This window comes from Choristoneura fumiferana, chromosome 8, assembly GCF_025370935.1.
Source record: "Choristoneura fumiferana chromosome 8, NRCan_CFum_1, whole genome shotgun sequence".
Taxonomy (NCBI): Eukaryota; Metazoa; Arthropoda; class Insecta; order Lepidoptera; family Tortricidae; genus Choristoneura; species Choristoneura fumiferana.
The window spans coordinates 15,351,096-15,369,557 of record NC_133479.1 but is presented as its reverse complement, the minus strand read 5'-3'; the positions used below and the strand labels follow the sequence as shown (position 1 = coordinate 15,369,557).

Here is an 18,462-nt window from a genome sequence, read left to right as displayed (position 1 = left end):
TAAACTGGCGTTATCCGAACTCAGCTTTTATTCGTCTGTACTTTGTCATTCATTTTTGAACGATACAGAAAAGACTTATTTTTTCTCTAACAGATTTGTAACGTAACCTAGTTAATAGTTTATTTCCCAGAATTATCCCGCAGTTTTGCCTGCAGGAAATGTGTTAAGAACGAAAGATATTCGTGTTTTTTTTTTGTCAACACATCAGTTTACAAAGGAGTTCGTTAAATAAATATAAGCTAGAAATGATTACCAACGAAAGAACCCACGTTTTACGTATTCAAATAAGCATGAGCCTCGGCAAAGCTTAATTTCCATCTATGTAACCACGTAACTTATGTATTCTGCTGTCCCAGTTTACTTTTGTTTGATGGCAGCATACCGGCTCAGTCGGAGCTGGACACAGTGATAGTTAACGAGTGTTTGCCGCCGTTGTTATCACTTGCATTGTGTTTGAAACTTTGCTGTAGCTATAATGTTGCTTGGTTACGAATAGGGATATTTGCTTACTCGTGGGTTGCTGGAATGGAATGGAGTTTGGGAAACTGCAACAAAGTAAGAATACTTTGAGTTTTAGCATTTTTTTTTAATTCTTAAATGGATTTTCACATCTAATTATTTTAATAGATTGGTTGAATGAGTCTTTTTGTGACAGACGGTTGTGTATTTCATCATCATCATGTTAGCCGAAAGACATCCACTGCTGGACATAGGCCTCCCCCAAGGCTGTCCACTCAGACCGGTCTTGTGTCGGCCGGCCGGTGTTGTGTACGAGTATTTATTAACTTGTAAGTAGCTACTTTTATAAATAGGAAAAATTACTTACCAACTTCAAATATGACTTTATCATCCAATTTGAAAAAAAATAGTCGACTACTTTGGTTATGCTCCCTAAAAAATTCAGATCAGATAAAACCATCCGAGTATTCGGCGATCACAATACTTGTAAATTAAAAAATATAATTATTCAAATTTTGCGGAAGCGGTAGTTCGGCGACATGTGTATATTGCCTGTCCTAACTTACGGTGCTCAAACATGGTCACTTACTGAGTTACAGAAGACCAAACTTGCCAGAGAGCAATGGAGCGCAGTATGTTGGGAATGAAACGGGTTGACCGGTTTCGGAACACTGTATTGCGCTCCAAAACACGCATTGCTGATATGGGTGCCGAGATTGCCAGCCTGAAATGGGACTGGGTAGCCCACGTCAGCCGTATGGAACCCAATAGGTGGGCTAAAATAGCCACAGACTGGATACCACAAAACGGCGGACTTCGGCGGCGTGGCAGGACCAGGCGTCGATGGCGGCATGATCTGGACGCCTTTCTTCGCCGCTGGTCAGAGATTGCCCAAGACCGGGTCGAGTGGAGGACATGAGGGGAGCCCTTTGCCCAGCAGTGGGACACTTCTATAGGTTTTTAATCAACCAAGTAATTACCAGTTATGTAGTAGTTGTGTGGCTATAGTTACAAGTGTAAAGAATACCTCCAAGATTGCTTTTAATTCAATTGGGATGCGATATCTTTACAAGATACACGTGGAGTACAGTACACAATAGTGTTGCCAAGATACAAAGAACTTTTGTTAGTAGCTAAGTCCACGAAGGCAGTAGCTCCATTCTATCATAAGACGTATACATGTTTCCTATTTGTTCGCCCCTATAAGGGTTTCTTTTGCCGGTACAGTATTCATTAAGTACTTGTATTCTTATAAATAATGGTTTTATCGGAAAAAGGTCCAGAAGATGAAATCAATCCTGGCGTTTTTGTAGCAAAACGGAGAACTCGGGTGAAATATCCGAGTACAATAATATGATCGTTAATGGATTAGGAAATCTGCAACATATAAACAATTTCAGCATAGGTAACCAAAGTAACCAAATACTTAACATTTGTGCTTAGATTCTTATTTTTTTTGCCAATAAAATACACCAGCCAGTTAGATTTATTTGTAATTATAAGAATGTATCTGACATGATATTCATGGGACCAGATCCTAAAACAAACTTTTTTGTTTGTTGTTTGTTATCACGTACTCATGCACCACAATATTAATTTGTTACAGATAAAATAATTTGTTAAACTTACGAATATTAATATTTGGTTGCTTTTATCTGTCGCTTTGCTTTTTGCCTTTGCTAGACATGAACAAAACACACATATTGCTATAGCAGATTTATAACTTTTTATAAAAGGGATTCAATTCAATTCAATTAATTTAACAGTAAAAATTAAAAATGTTTCAATATCACATTGTACAGCCACGGACAATATTTTATGATTTATTAATTGCCGATCCCTAGAAACGTGCTTGTAGACACTGACAAATAATTATCTCCGTATGACAACATTCCATTTAGGGTTAACAATGAAAGTTCAACTTTTGAAATGATTATTAATATAAGTAAACATAAAAGTGAATCGCGACTAGGTAATTTTCCAATTTGAACTCGTAAAAACAGTTAACAAAAGAAAGGGTTGATGAGAAGTGAAAGTCTGTATTCAAGCGTGGAACAGAAATATTCAGGCACAGCTCAGCATACAGAGCTGTAGCAATACGAAGTCAAAGTAAACATTCGTTAGGGATTCGCATGTCTCATCTTTGTCAAACGTGACCGGCCTTTGGGATGAAACTACACATAATATACATAAGCCGGGGAATGAGTCTTCGTTATGCAAGCTTACATTTCGCTAACGGTTGGCTTTCTGTGTTGTGCGAGGGTTTTAATATATTTGTTTTGTCAGGAACATTTCCTTTTTTGATGTTTGGTGATTTATGAGTTGGTATTAGAGTAAATTTCGCAGATTATTGCCAGTGGTAGGACCTTGTGCAAGGTCCGCCCGGATTGCTATCACCATCCTGCCGTGAAGAGTAAGACACCCGGTGAAATTACTGGCACTTGAGGTATCCCATCTTAGGCCTCTAGATTGGCAATGGCAACGCATCTGTAATACCCCTCGTGTTGCAGATGTTTATGGGCAGTGGTGATCTCTTACCATCAGGAGACCCACTTGCTCGTTTGCCATCCAGTCGATTAGTTAAAGTACTTATTCTCACAAAGAAGAAAGAAAGAATACATTTATTCACATTCACAAAGACACACAAATGCAACAAAATTTAAAAATAAGAATAAACAACTAAAATAAAAGAAAACATGACAATACATTCACGATTTTGTGTGTCCCCGCATAAGTGAAACGGCTGCGGCATAATGCTGAGTCAGCGACGCTTGCAGCGCTGATTTTCTATCAGAACCGTCATACCGTCGCAAGTAAAGACATAATGTCGAAATTGCTCCAAAAATAAAATTAATTCAGGTAAATTTCAATGCGAAAGCCTACATATTTCATCTAATTAAAGTTGAAAAGAAGATGAAAAGAAATGTGAAGATAAATCACCAATTTATTAAATGCCTCTTGGAAATTAAAAGAAAGCAAGAATAGTATCATAAAACAATTTTGCTTAGTAAAATAACTATTCTTTTCAAGGAATGCAGATTCAGAAATATGAACAATAAAGCTTCTAGTAGCGTTGGCGAACTGAATCGTAAATATAATAATAAATTGCTCCTACACATAACATAAACAAATAAATGACGTGATGCCGTCTAGACTTATTTTTATTTGTTCAACTGGTGTGTCAAGATAATAAATAATATTTGATTACTTCGATATGTGCACAGTAAAAGTTCGAAAATAATGTAGAGGCGCCAAGAAGGGTTATGGATCGTTGTTGGCGAATATTGCGGATTCATATATTGTATCATAGTATTACGCTATACTCAAAAGGTTTATAATAACCTTAATATAATATTGCTACTTATCTGAATGTCTGTTTGTTTTTAGGATTCAAGAGCCAAAATGGCAAAAACGGAACCCTTATAGTTTCGCCATGTCTGTCTGTCCGTCCGCGGCTTTGCTCAAGGACTATCAATGCTAGAAAGCTGTAATTTTGCACGGATATACATGTAAACTATGCCGAAAAAACGGTAAAATAAAAAATGGGAAAACTTAATTTTTTCGTAATTGCTAAATGTTTTTTCAATATGTAATTTCGTAAATGTTTTTTTGCCCTTGCTTGACTTCAAAAAACTCTTGGTGCGCAATTTCAATTCGCACTTGGCCGATTTTTATGTATTTAAAAGGGTAGCTGTATAACTATAATCTAGTATAATGTGGTTACAATAATAACACAACACATTAATTTTTGTGTCGAAGAAATGACTTTGTGCAGAGTTGGACTTTCCAAAAGCGCTCGTATTTAGTAAAAAACTTACATGTAGAGAAAATAATCCTTTACGGCTTACTTATTTTTTGACCTTGTGCATTCTGCATTAACATATTCGGGCTTCACCTAGAGAGACTACCGAAGAGTTTTCTCCTAGTAAATTTTCTTCACTCTCAAACACATCAGCGTTCTATGTCAAGAGGTCGCAAATAATTCGGAAGGAAACCCACGAGTGAAGTCAGCGGTAGATGCTAGGAATAATTCATAAGATGTAGATATCTTCTTACAAAGTGGCTTTCCCGGGACACATACTTTACATCAGTAACACTAAAACTACACCTAACCGCGGCTTGTCGGGGATTTCTTGGTAAGTAAAATGGAGGTTAGTGTGCCGCGGCTTTATCGACAATATAAATCGAACCGATACGATATTGTCGTTAGGTACCCGTTCGATTGTTTATTCGCATGTGGCAATATGAGGTTCGCTCGCGTAATAACGCGTGTATCGATCGTATGGCAAGATATTGATAATTTTGTTTTTCTACTCCTATACTGTAATCTGTGATTTACTTAATCACCAACAGTAATATAACAGCATACATAACAATATTCTGGAAAAATCTATATTGTCTATTGCCCATAACAGCGCTGTATCGTAATGTTGCTAAAACGATACTGCAACCACTTACTTTTTTTTTCTTTATTCGTACGTTCGGACAGGCTAAGGTGCAGCCAGTTGTATATTTTATATGGTTTTTGTACAGAATAAAAACATGCCGAACATAATCCATAGCCTGCCAACATAAGTAACGCATATTTTTAACATTGTAACAGGCAAGTAAACGTTAGTAAAAAACAGAATTTAACTTAGACAAATTTTGAAATTTCATATTTCTCACTTGTTTATTGTTGTTTACCTTCTCTTTGCGTTTGCCATACTTTTTACTAAAGTAAGTATGAAACATTTAAAGTTAACTTTTCTCTAATTTTTTATTGTAATTAATAAGTAAGTACTTACCCAGTCGAAGAAAAAGTATTGTATGCAACGTTGTATAAGTAAGTCAAAAAAGCTCGTGGCGTCTTTTTCTTACGATGTTCGCTAAAGCTCACATCGTCACTCACCTTTTTTGAACCCTGTTCTACAACTGTTGCATAAAATACTATTATAATTTACATCAAGTGTTTTTGTAACTGTTATTTTTACAAGCTTTTAATTAGTTTCACCTGTCAGGGTGTTATATGTATGTCTCTCGGTAATCATTTCATTCGAGTCGAAATTGACCCACTTTTAGTAGACGGATTGACTTGAGGTGTGTTAAATATATATAACAGAGTTATAAAGGCTTGAAATTCAAAATTTGCCAGAGAAAGATATAGGTACTTGCATGTGACGTCACATGCAAGTAGCGCTATACATGCTTCATATAAAAAGCTTTTTACAAGAGACATACATAAGTAGGTACTTAATAGATTTTTCAAAAAATAAAGATTAATCCAATTTTCAACCGAATCAATATTTTTCTTCGCTAAAGCTTGACTGTATACAGTATGTTATCGGCAGACTTATAACAAAATTATAATTGCCAGCAATTTACAGGAAAGTTAATTGCCACTTAAATTTTGTTAGAAAGTTAACAAAGTCAGAATTTTAGTTTATTATTAAAATTAATGTCATGGTTAAGTTACAGAAATACGTTACTTTAACCTCCCTTAAAAAGCCTGGCTGCCGGTAAACATGTTTCTCATAATAATATAGGTATAGGATATGCCAAATTCAGGAGCTGTCAAATAGCGTATACAAGTACAATCATCAACAGATAATCCAGTCAGCCAAAAATATTATATTGAAAGAGTAACTTTTACAAAAGCTTAATACTCTCTGTAAACTAAGCTAATATGAGAAGAGAAAGAAAGATGGTATAGAACTTACATTTACCTACTATAGAAATTATCCTCCTTTTGACTTCCGTAGTTGGTTAAAAACCGCGATTTCGCCATGACATGTCTGTTACAGCAAATTCAATATCAAACGTGATTCCCTATATCAATCATCTGCGTGTGACGTGACAAATTTGCCTGCGCAAAGGGTTGATCGTCTTGATGTATGTAGGGCGGCTGTCATTGGGTTTGGGACGTCACAGATGCTGACGGCACGCAGATGTCTCACTCTATGTATTGTCTTGTTAGCTACAGTTTTTTTTCTTCTTCTTTCAATGCCTCTTCAGCCCTGAAGATTGGCCGTTAGCTTTTCGTGCTCTTCTCTATCAGAGCAGCCAACCGAAACATGTTCGACGGAAGCGATGCCGATCCACTTTCCTTCACTCGGCGCGTCTCTTTCCGTCCAATTGGCCTATATTATTATTAATAATGAAAACTAATGGCGTTTTTTGTTCCAAATTTTATTTAAATTATAACGTTCTTAGGATTATTATTACATAGGTTGTAGCTACAAAATTTGCAAAATAAAACTATATAAACTATTTCATTTCATTGCAAACCATTAAAATTTGTCGACCATATTTCCTGGTATCTAGTTGAGCTGAAAGATATAGGTGACCTGGTGACAATACAATAATCTGATAGTCCAAGAACCTTTTGGTTTTAAATTGTTGCCGTTTCATACATCTACCAAAGAAATCATTGTGAGATTGATTGTAAAGAGGACAACTGCATGTTTGCACATAATTATTCGCCACACAGTACCTAATCTGTCGTCGGTCAGAATTCGACTCTGCGTCTGTATTTCGGGATAATGCTTGTCACTCAGTTATGCAAGCCCACGCTGGCTCCAGGGTCCTAATGTGATTAATGCGTCCACACGGAAGCGAGGATCAACTTGTTATGATCGACCTACGCGTATTCCCTGTCTGCAATAATAATACTTCTATGTTTTTTGTGACTTTATATTTTTTGTATTTTATACGACTTTGAATACAAACTGACGTGACACACAGACATTATTATTATTTATTTAAATAAGATACACGGGTCACTAACGCATTAATAGCCGAGGTATGCTCGAAACATGTCCGCCGTCCGCATGCCTACCGTAGAATATTATTTGAATAACTATGTTTGACAGATGTTATAAAAACAAAAATATATTATTATATTAATTAAAGACAAGAACAGTTTTTTATGGATGGCGCACTGTTGCGTGAGGTTTTTAGTATGGCTTTCAAAGTCTGTTATTACGGGCGAGAAAACAAAGTTTAGATTAAAATCATATTTAATACACTTTAAAACCGTACCATAAAAATATCGACCATGCCACAGTGTTGCATAGTCCCCGTTTTGTTCGGAAAAAAGGGAGGACAAAGGTTTCCGAAAGACAGAACTGTCTCAAAACACAGACATTCATTGCCCCGGAACGCATATATGCCATAATTAATTTCAGATATTGCAAAATATTCACAAAATTATTCTAATTATAAATAAACCCGCGTAGCTCACCCAAAAACTATGAGATTTGACATTTCGAAGACCTCACGCTACACTAGCGCCTCTAGTGGCGAATTCATACGCGATAGCCCTCATTGGTTTTAGTTCATGGACCTTAATTTTTAGATTTTCGTAACATTAAGGGAAATGGCGGTTGAAACACTTCAAAACTCCGCATTTCTGAGATTGCTGCAACTCGGCTATGTCGATATGCCAATGACATGCACTTCGTGTCGTGTTGATAACAAGGGTTAAGATATGTTTGAGTAATGATACGAGTGTTTGCTTAGACACAATATATATTTTACAATCAAGAATTGCGTTGATAAGTAATATGCATAAGACATCACAATATTATTAAGCATAATAAACTACGTTAAAACATGTAATTGCTGAATGTACATGGTCATCCAAACTAGATTTCCGTTCCGAATTTCAATTAAGTTCGAGTAAAGTCCTACTAGAAAAAAATGAAATTAATTGTATGTATTTATCACTAAGTATAAACAAATACGAGATATTAAATAAAAGCCAGGGAAAAGAAAATGGGAAAGGATTATTATTCACAAATTGTTACTTTATTCAGCAAGTTTAAAAAAAATATTGCCTCTGTGGATTTTAAATGATTGGAGTAACTAATTGAAAAGAAAGGTTTTAGAAAAAAGACTACCAAAACTTTTTGTGAACTGTCAAATAAAGGATTTTTCATCACACTTGCTCGTAAACAGTGTCGAAACATGCAGGCTACCTTGGTTGCAACCCCCCAAATAAAACCCTCGACCTTAATGTGCTTGTCATGACACCCGTGGTCGGTAAATGAGTCATTGCCCGTACTAATTTTGTTGTCATGAAGCCCAAGGTCGGTCAATGAGTGTGATATACTGCACGGCGTGCTGCAGCGCCTGCAGGAGCGCGGCGCGCGCACGTCAGGCACATGCTGCGTGGGGTAGGGTGGCGCGGAGGCTGGCGCTGCCAAGACCGTAGTCAGCGGTATCGGCAATTTTTGAAAAAATATTAGTTTTTCTTTTACAAATATACAATTTTACTCGCAAATGTAATGAAAAACATTGTATGTCGCATGGGCGGTACTAGAATTACGAACATCGACTCATTAAAGCCCTCAGTCTTCGACTTCGGGCTTCTTATAGAGTCTCGTTCGTAATTCCTTGTTTACCGCCCTTAAGACACAATGTACTAAAAAGAAAAACTATGCAAATTCTAAACCATTGTTAATTATTTAACCAAATGATTCCTTGCGGATTTCCTGTCTTGGAAGTAAGCATAATTACTCACTAACGTAGCAACGTAATTCGCAGAAAAAAAACGACATAATCATCAAAATAGTAGGATATAGAAATTAGGTGCTCCTCTTGTTACGAAATCTACTTCCGCAAATAAACAAAGAAAGATGGCTACGTTGCTTCCGCATTACTTTTCTAATCAAGACGAACGTGATTTTTTTCACGTAGTAGTGTATGATTTGAATACATTACAACACAGTATATAGATACTGTCTGTTTATTTCTCGAAAATGATTTAAACCTTCATTCATAAACGCATTTTACCTCAATAATTACTTAAACATTCGTTAGTCTTTACCTGTCACTTTGACGCTTGCCTCCTTGCCTCTCTGCCGGACACAGACAAACCATTTATAACCAGAGGCCTTATTGCGTAACGTTTCTGAAACTCGCGATCACAATCAAATGACAGTTTTTGTATGCTGAATCTGTCATTTGATTGCGATCGCGAGCGTCAGAAACATTAGGCAATACGGTCTCGAGGTTAGTGTTTACACTTCTAAATTCATAAATACATCAATATGTATTATACTATACCCAGGAAAAAAAAATGATTGCTAGTTTATTTGATTGCATATGCTAGTCAAACTCAAAAACAAGTGAACGGATTTAAAAAAAACTTTCACCTATAGAGCCACTTTTTATCCTGGGAACATGTAAATTTCCCACGCAACGCAGAAAAGTTGCAAGCAAAAGCTAGTAGTTTCATGAACTTACTTGTAATTTAAAACTACACAACCTGCAAACTCAATCTGTATTTTTTACTATAGAATATCTTTGGAATCGCGCAAAGTTTATCTGTTTAGATACACTTCGCGCGCCTTCAGTAAATAGTAAAGACAAGCAGAAAGTATAATCAAAATTTGGACAAGCAATTGGATTTACTCTTTGCTTTTGCTCCAGTTTGATATCTTCCTTATTCAAACGAATTAACCACTTAGCCTCCACTGAGCAAAACATATTTTGAATTAATATAACATTTATCCTGATGGAATTAATCGAATACAAATAAATATCTGAGCGTTTTATGAAATGAAATTTTAAAACCAGTTTAAATGTTATTTTAAACTGGTTAATGATTAAAATGTTTGCACATAAATTTCAGGTCTCTGATTCCGTTCTCTGAAAATACAATTTCTAAATTCCAGATACCTACTTGTACATTTAAATGTCAACATAATAAGACCCCTTGTTTTGCTTGTGCACCTGTCGCATGTCATGTTGGCGGGACATAATAATATGAATATTATTTAGATAACAACATTGTTTAACTTGTGCATTATGGTGACTTGATTTGGAAGACTTCCCTACTCGAAGCCTTTATTTCACTTATTAAAAATGATCTGTTGTGGTAACATTTTTAAAATATTGCTTGTGTGATATAAAATGACCTATTCATGTTTAGCATTCTCGCTTGGCAAAAAGGTGTCTTAAGTGGTGTAGTTTATATTAAAATTTGTAAATTTTTCAGAATTCCTCAATAAAGGTATGGAGTGTGGACAGAAGTAGCACAAACTTGTAAAAATGTCAGCGAAAGTGTTATTGAGGCGGTACTGGTACCACATTAGGTCATTATTAATGTTTTTAACAGATCGCGAAAATTTAACTATTAGGTAAATAAATAAATAAATAAATATCACCGGACAATTCACACCAATTGACCTAGTCCCAAAGTAATCTTAGCAAAGCTTGTGTTATGGGTACTAAGCAAGGTATCCACGTTTTTTCACATTAAATAGTTACTTTAGAATAATATCTACTAAATTATTTTAGACACTCTTGCTACTCTAGCGTCAGTCTGGAGGGATTTAAAACTGTTATCTAGGTACCGCTTAAAGCTGGACACTTGCAACTTTTCCCCGTGAAAGTTTGTCATCCTTCCTTCTACAATCCATCTCACTTCTCACTAATATTATAAATTGGAAAGTTTTTAAGTCTGTTTGTTTGTTTGTTTGTTACTCCATCACATCCAAACCACTGAACCGATTTAGATGAAATTCGGTATACAGATAGTTTAGCTCCCGGAGAAGGGCATAGGATAGTTTTTATCCCGGAAAATTGCATAGTTCCCGCGAGATAACGATAAACGGATTCTTCGCGGACGGAGTCGCGGGTAACGGCTAGTATAGTATAAAAGTTTTAAACAAGTGTCAAATACAAAAATGTAAATGTGTACATGTTGTTAGGATAATGTTAGTTTCTACACCTATATAGTAAATCCTCCATTATGCGTTCAAAAACCATAGATAATGACCAGCATTACGACATTGGATTCTATTATGAACACGGCTGTATCGTAATGGTCATTACGATACAGAAATCTGTATTGTAATGAGATTTCATACATCATTACAGCACCGGGGCGCGCCGCGCCGCGCGCACAAGCAACAGCAAGTCGTCGCGCGCGCAGCGGGCGCAGCTCGTAGGGCAGACATACCTACCTAGTTCTCGTTAATGCAAGTCATTCTCAATGGATCTTGAACACATGATAGAGGATTTAATATATGGATGTAAATAAAATATTGTATGCAAGTACGTAATTAGGCCTTAAAACACTTATGTGACCCTATTATGAAACGATGAAACGTACGCGTACGTTTCACAAAGCCACACACGTCTTTTACCCCTATTACGATACAGTTGCATAAATAAATATTGTAATCTTATTTACTAAAAAATCCCATCAGAAACAGTCACACCAACGCACAGGTTAAACTTATATCGCTATTGTAGCCTCGGGTTTAAAAGCCATTACAGAGATACAATATTTGTCTGACATTCCTAAAAATAGAGATGAAAGAAATTTGCACATTCACTTTTCTTGTGAATGACAGTGATGCAATTATCTTAAACATGTATTTGATTGAAACATGTTGCGGAGTGAGAAATTTTGATGAGAATATTCTGCATCCTGCAAACTGTTCTTAAACATTAGTATTGCTAGAAGACAGAAAGCAGTTAAATGAGGTACAAACTAACCTAGCGAGCTAGCCAGGTGAATAAACAAACTTCAAAGGTTTAAATACTAATGATTTAGTTTAAAGATTCTGCTGGCTGTCAGTCGCAGCATTTCCACCGCTTTCTGAACGCTAGAATTATCAGGATAAAAGGAATTACAAATAGCTTTCCTGCTTGCTCTACCTACTGTTCTTGAAGTTGAATAAGCAATGAATGTCTTACGGTGGAGATATGAGATTTGGCAACCGTACAAATACAAATACAAATATTCTTTATTGCACACCATAAAGCAGTACAAAAAACTTATAATATAAACACTTAGATTCAGGGTAGACAATAGGCGGTCTTATCGCTTAAAAGCAATCTCTTCCAGACAACAATTTGGGTACAAGAAAATCGGGTCGGGTCGGGGTATTTGGGTCGTAATATGACGATGAAGCTCAAAATATGTACGTACTTCAAACTTCAAATAGTGCGACTTTAAATAAAAATAAATTCGGTTACATAGCTTCGGGAGAAATAATGGGGGAACTTCGAGAGCAGGGGTAAAGTTGATTGACCTACATTGTGCTCCCTCGTTCCATCCATATTGAGGTTTATGAAATGAACTACCCCGACTGTGCTTTTTGATAGTTTAGCCGAGTAAAGAAAATGTAACTTTCTCAGAGTGTATAAAAAAACATTCGAAGACACTACTCGTAGTTTGTTCATGACTAAGTGAAAGGAGAGGAATAAGTTTCATCACAAAAACATTTAAGTACTAGCACATTAAATTCTTATTACTTTTCAAATATGTATCCATCCATTCCAGTCGTTCCCTCATGACTGAGGATCGTCGCCATCAACGGGCGGCCTACATTTAGAATGGATTATTTATTTGCTGAGCCGTGGTGGCCGAGTGGTTTGACCTATGGCCTCTCAAGCAGAGGATCGTGGGTTCAAACCCCGGCTTGCACCTCTGAGTTTTTCGAAATTCATGTGCGGAATTACATTTGAAATTTACCACGAGCTTTACGGTGAAGGAAAATATCGTTAGGAAACCTGTACAACAAACCTGCGAAGCAATTCAACAGTGTGTGTGAAGTTCCCAATCCGCACTGGGCCCGCGTGGGAACTACTGCCCGAGCCCTCTCATTCCAAGAAGGCCTGTGCCCTGCAGTGGGACGTATATAGGCTGGGATGATGATGATTATTTGTTTCCATCGGATTCTGTGCATGGTAGCTCTGACGACGGAGCTAAACCTCGGAGCAAATATGTATAAGTGCCACTAAACATAAGTTCTACATATTTGAAAATTTCAATATTCACGAAGGAGGTTTTAGTTTTACTATATCTTTATGACGTTAAATCAATAATTGTCGCACAATTATTATGAGAACCTTTATTTTTGCAAATGTCTCCTCGTTAGTTATCCAGATAAAGTTTTATTATTCATTGCCGCCTGATGTGAGATTAACAGCTTTTAATAAAATTGTAATATCCTAAAAAATCTTGAATACTAAAACAGAACTAAAAATCAATTCGGCACCGACACTCGTGCTTATTTTGAAGTTGTTAATTAATGCATCGAATAATTTCCGTTGTTCCATAATTTCGTGGCTCTAAGATATTTAATTTTGCAGGCAGTTCAGCGTCCAGACTTAATTAATTTGCTCTCTCGGCCTCATAATGATCTCGCGAGAATCGCAAGATACCAGATTGATCATTCCGTAGGGATTCAAGTTTAATTTAATTATGAATTTTTGTTTTAGAGAAAACCTGATCGGACTTTGTGGGACGGGAGACGTTAGGTATTTTGTGACATAATTTTAATCAAAGATTATAATCATTTTAGAGATTTGTGTCTTTTTTAAAATATCTCAGTTTTAGAAAGTGAAAATAGGAGCCACATTCCACTTTTTATTTCAACAATTCTATGATAAATATGTACCTAATCTCGTTAGCGGCGATATGCAATCCATGACATAAGAATACAAGATTGCTGCAAGAAACCGGTAATTACTTATTAAACACAAATTATTATATAGAGACCCAGAGAGCCAAAGTCTATTTTACAATTAATACCTTTATTAATTAATAGCCGGTGGCAGTCTAGACGAAACAACCATAATCCTCTTTTCGAATCAATTAATTATACATTTCAATCGACTGAAAAACAATTCAGCCATTGAATATAGCCGTAGGCATCAGCTGAAACCGAGATGCGGAAAGTATCGTGATGTTATGAATGATACATTACCTACTTTAAATGAAATGGTTAGAAATTAATATTTTTGAAACTTTTCATATTATGGCCTTTAAAAGAATAAAAATAGTTCATAACTAACATATCGGGACTTTATCACGAATAGGTAGGTACTATTAGTTTTTGAAATTATCTCGACGATATTAAGTTCCGATATTTGTTACTTATGAATAATAATGATAAGTTTAGAATAAACTCTACTTTTCTAAACATTTATTAAATAGTGTTGCAGTAGCCGCTGAGTCGCGTTGCTCCGAAGACGAAGGGCTACGGATTAGCCCGAAACATGTCGAGCTAAACTCGATTTAAGACGTGAGTTATCCGGGTCATTATATTTAATATATTTAATTTATTAAAAGCTATTACCTATATTAACTTTTTGAAGAGTAAAAAACTAACCTAACCTTAAGCCACGTGACTAGAGTTTGCAATTTTTACTAACCAACTTCATTTAAAGTTTACTGGTTTGGAGATTGTAAACATTTACTAAATGTCAAACGTTCGTTGCTGTAATAATTGCAACCCAAAATGGTTGCCGACATTTCACTCTCTTTTTACAAACTTACGCCTGGTGCATGATGCATTAGCATCATATGATGGATCGTCACAATATTGCGATGTTGTACCTCTTATGACACGCGCATACCCTAACAGTTTTCCAAAAACTCGTATTTAAAATCTTCATGCACATACAGTCAATGCTCATACTTTATGCTCATACGTGTACTATGTTTATTCAAGTAGATATTCAAATTTTGAGCATTTCGCCGGCTGCCGGGAAGCAGTCGTCGGTCGCAATTTGAGAAAGCCAAGAAAATAATGAAGCGCATTCCTGGGCGCTGTCTCCCTTAATGAGTAGTCAAACGACAGAGTTGCTACAGTGGTAATCATAACAGCAGTACTGCAGGTCATATCGAGGATTGTGTGGTCAAACATACATACACAATAACTCGATCTAATAATTCACGAATAAGTACTTAAAATTTTAACTTTTACATACTCGTAGCACCTCGTAGTGTTCTTTTTTCAACAGTCGGTTATTTTGACTTATCGCGTGTACCACGAAACACTCTATAGTATGTATGACTTGCTTTATCCCGCGATTTCGTTCTCCCAGAACAATGAAGTCAGTCAAAATATATCTACAGTGTTCGATGAACGACTTACAACATAAGTAGGTATTTAACTATTTACATTTTAAACACGGTAGATTCGTAATTTGAAACTTTAATATTATTTTTTGGAGAAGTAGAGTACTGGGAAAAATACCATCTTCCAATTGGAATTTATTTATAAAAAAAAATATATATATATACAATAATTAACAGAAATAAGTAAAAAAGAACTAAGACTATCTTACTCTAATCCTAAAAATCTTTATTTACAAATATCACCCAAGTCGTTGCAATTGGGTAGGGTGCCCATAAGGCTGGTTGCGTTTCCTCGTTGTGTGGTAATGCCAATACGTTGACCGAGGAAAGAGCCAGCCCTATTATGGTCACCATTAATTTAAATATTAACTTTTTTGACAATAAAAGTTAACAAAAACTCAAAAAGAAAATACGTCTTTAATTAATATTCACCGAAAAACTCGAAAAAAGTCACAGACAGGGCTCTAAAAATATGAAATGGCAATGTGCGGGCTACATCGCTCGAAAAACAGATAACCGTTGCGGTAGAAAAGTACTCGAGTGGTGATCATGAACGGGAAGACGAAGCGTTGGCAGGCCTCCCACTAGGTGGACTGAGGAAAGCTGCACACCACACCAGTGGATACTAGTGGCAAATTGTCATTCATTGTGACGTTCTAAGGGGGAGGCGTTTTGTTCAGCAATGGAATTCTTCTGGCTGATGATGTATCTAGTGAAATCGTGAGTTGCAAAGTATGTTGAGTTCAGTTCTTATTAAGTTAACACTGTGTACTGCACCACCGCCTTGTAGCGCAAAAGTAATTTGTACGTAGACGTATTTAATAAATAAATGACTTAACAAATGGAATGTTTGAAATTCCGTATCACTGTAAATGAGATCGAGTTGAACATGAGGATTCTACGTAAATAGACTTTAAATCATGTTTGGAATTTAGAATCTGATTGAGATTTCGGATGAACAGATTGTGTACGCCGTTCATACTTAACTACATCAAAACCTCAAGATGTATAGTAAGGCCAGAAAATGCACATTGTATGTATGTACTCCCAAAAGTACATGTCTTCATGCATGTTACTTGTCTTCACGCGCTTTTAAAACATTGACCTAATTTGCAAAAATTGGACGGGAATTCGCAAAAATTACATCGTTGATTTCAGTTAGGTTTGTTGCATGCAACTGAACCAATGTTATGTTGCCGAACCATTGTATAGATTGCTTTAATCTAAGCCGGTGAAATTACTGGCACTTGAGGTATTCCATCTTAGGCCTCTAAGTTGGCAACGCATCTGCAATACCAGGGGTAATGGGTGGTGGTGATCTCTTACCATCAGGAGACCCACTTGCCCGTTTGCCATCCAGTCGAATAAAATAAAGAAAAAAAAGATATACAGCTTGCATACCAAATTTTATCCAATGCCTTAAATAAAAAAAAAACTTGGTACACATACGCACACACACACACACAAAGGTATTCAAATACTTACGTATTTGCAATAATAGTAGAATCATGCTTATCTATCTATACTTAGTGTAATAAATAAGAAGACTCGAAGTTTATGGATGCAGCTTTAAACCATTTTTTTAAGCCAGCAGCCAAGGAGTTTATTTATGGCTACAGGATGTTGTAAAAACATCCCAACCCACAGACACCAAAAGACTCGAACCCGTAAATAATTTCGTATTGTGTAGAAAATTACTCTCTATGATGAAAATTTGCAACCCGACGCGAACGTAATAAATTTCACGCTCTCATAATTCTGCGGCGTGATTTACAGCATGATTCTCAGCGACACGAAACACTTTTGTCCAATATGCCAATTAAACATTGCGCTTTAATTCATTACGTTAATGTTATGGCGGCAATGTTGTTGATGTTGAAAATGGTTCAGGACATCCTTTGTTTGCCACGAAATTTTAAGTTTGCAATGACAGTTACGTCGTCTTTGAATACAGCTGTTCCTTTTGAGGATGTGTAAAGCTTTTGTACAGTAAGCAATCAGCATGTTAAAAACTTCTTATCACGTGTGTTTTCAACTCATCTCCGATCTACTAGGTAAGCGTCGTATAGTGCTTGTCACGGTAATGCCCAATATGACACATAGCTGTCACCTCTATTGGTAATAACATAAGATTAAAGATAGCTGCTATGGAGACAGTGGCGACAACTCTGGTGCGTTTACCTTTACAGGCTTACTCTCAAATGTGGGTTCTAGACTCACATCACACAGTCAAACATTTATATGCATCACTATATCGCTGTATTGCAAGTTTATTCATGGTCCCTTCTCCTAAATTTTGCACGTACAAACTTGTAGGTTATTCCAAAAAAAACATAGAAGTGCGAGTGCAAGTTTGAACCCACGATCCTGTGCGTAAAAGGCCATAGGCCAAACTAGGCTGCCACAGCTACATTTAGCGATTACGATATCAAAATATTGATCGCGAAGAATGTTTTCTTTTAAATAAGCACAAAACTAAATACGTAAAAACTAAACGATAACTCTCATTTTGATGTTTGCGTTCAAAACTTTTATTTTCTGGTAAAACTTTTTAACAACCATCCAATCACGCTAAAGTTTTCAAACGTCAATGTTGAAAGACTGAAGAATAGTTTCAAAGCAGCATTTTGCTTTGTGGCGGTTGCCATTTCCGATATTTTCCGTTGGACCGCTTAGCATTTAATGGTTTGAGGACGATCGATTGCAGCGCCCATATATTTTTATTTTGCTAGAAAATTTTCAGTTCGTTGGAATTTATATAAAAAGTAAACGAACTAGGGATACAACGTTTGCCCTATGCTTAGATTAGAATGTTTTATTTTTATAAACGTTTTGTTCGTCTACAGCTAACGACATCATAAGAGAGAGAGAGAGAGAGATACGTAAATTGAAAAAAAGTTTGAATGGAATAGGTACCTAATAAAAAAGAACATTGAATAGCTAATTGAATTGATTAATTGAGCCCCATGCTTTGCATGGCATAATTGCTGCAGTGCAGGATCATAATTTTATCATCAAATTCGAGATTTAGCGTCATGTATGTGTAGTCTTTTTTCTATTATTATGTCAATTGTGATGTTTTTAACCCCCGACGCAAAAATAGGGGTGTTATAAGTTTGACCGCTCTGTGTCTGTGT

The 18,462-nt window shown here is 36.1% G+C and overlaps 1 long non-coding RNA gene across 1 annotated transcript in view; it reads left to right on the top strand.

Moving 5' to 3' along the window:
• The first annotated feature begins 371 nt into the window (after window positions 1-371).
• LOC141430628 (uncharacterized) overlaps window positions 372-18,462 on the top strand; it is a 36,315-nt gene continuing 18,224 nt past the window's right edge. Inside the window, exons 1-2 of the long non-coding RNA XR_012451648.1 lie at window positions 372-555; window positions 656-788. This is a non-coding gene — a long non-coding RNA (uncharacterized lncRNA). The remainder of the gene's footprint in view (window positions 556-655; window positions 789-18,462) is intronic.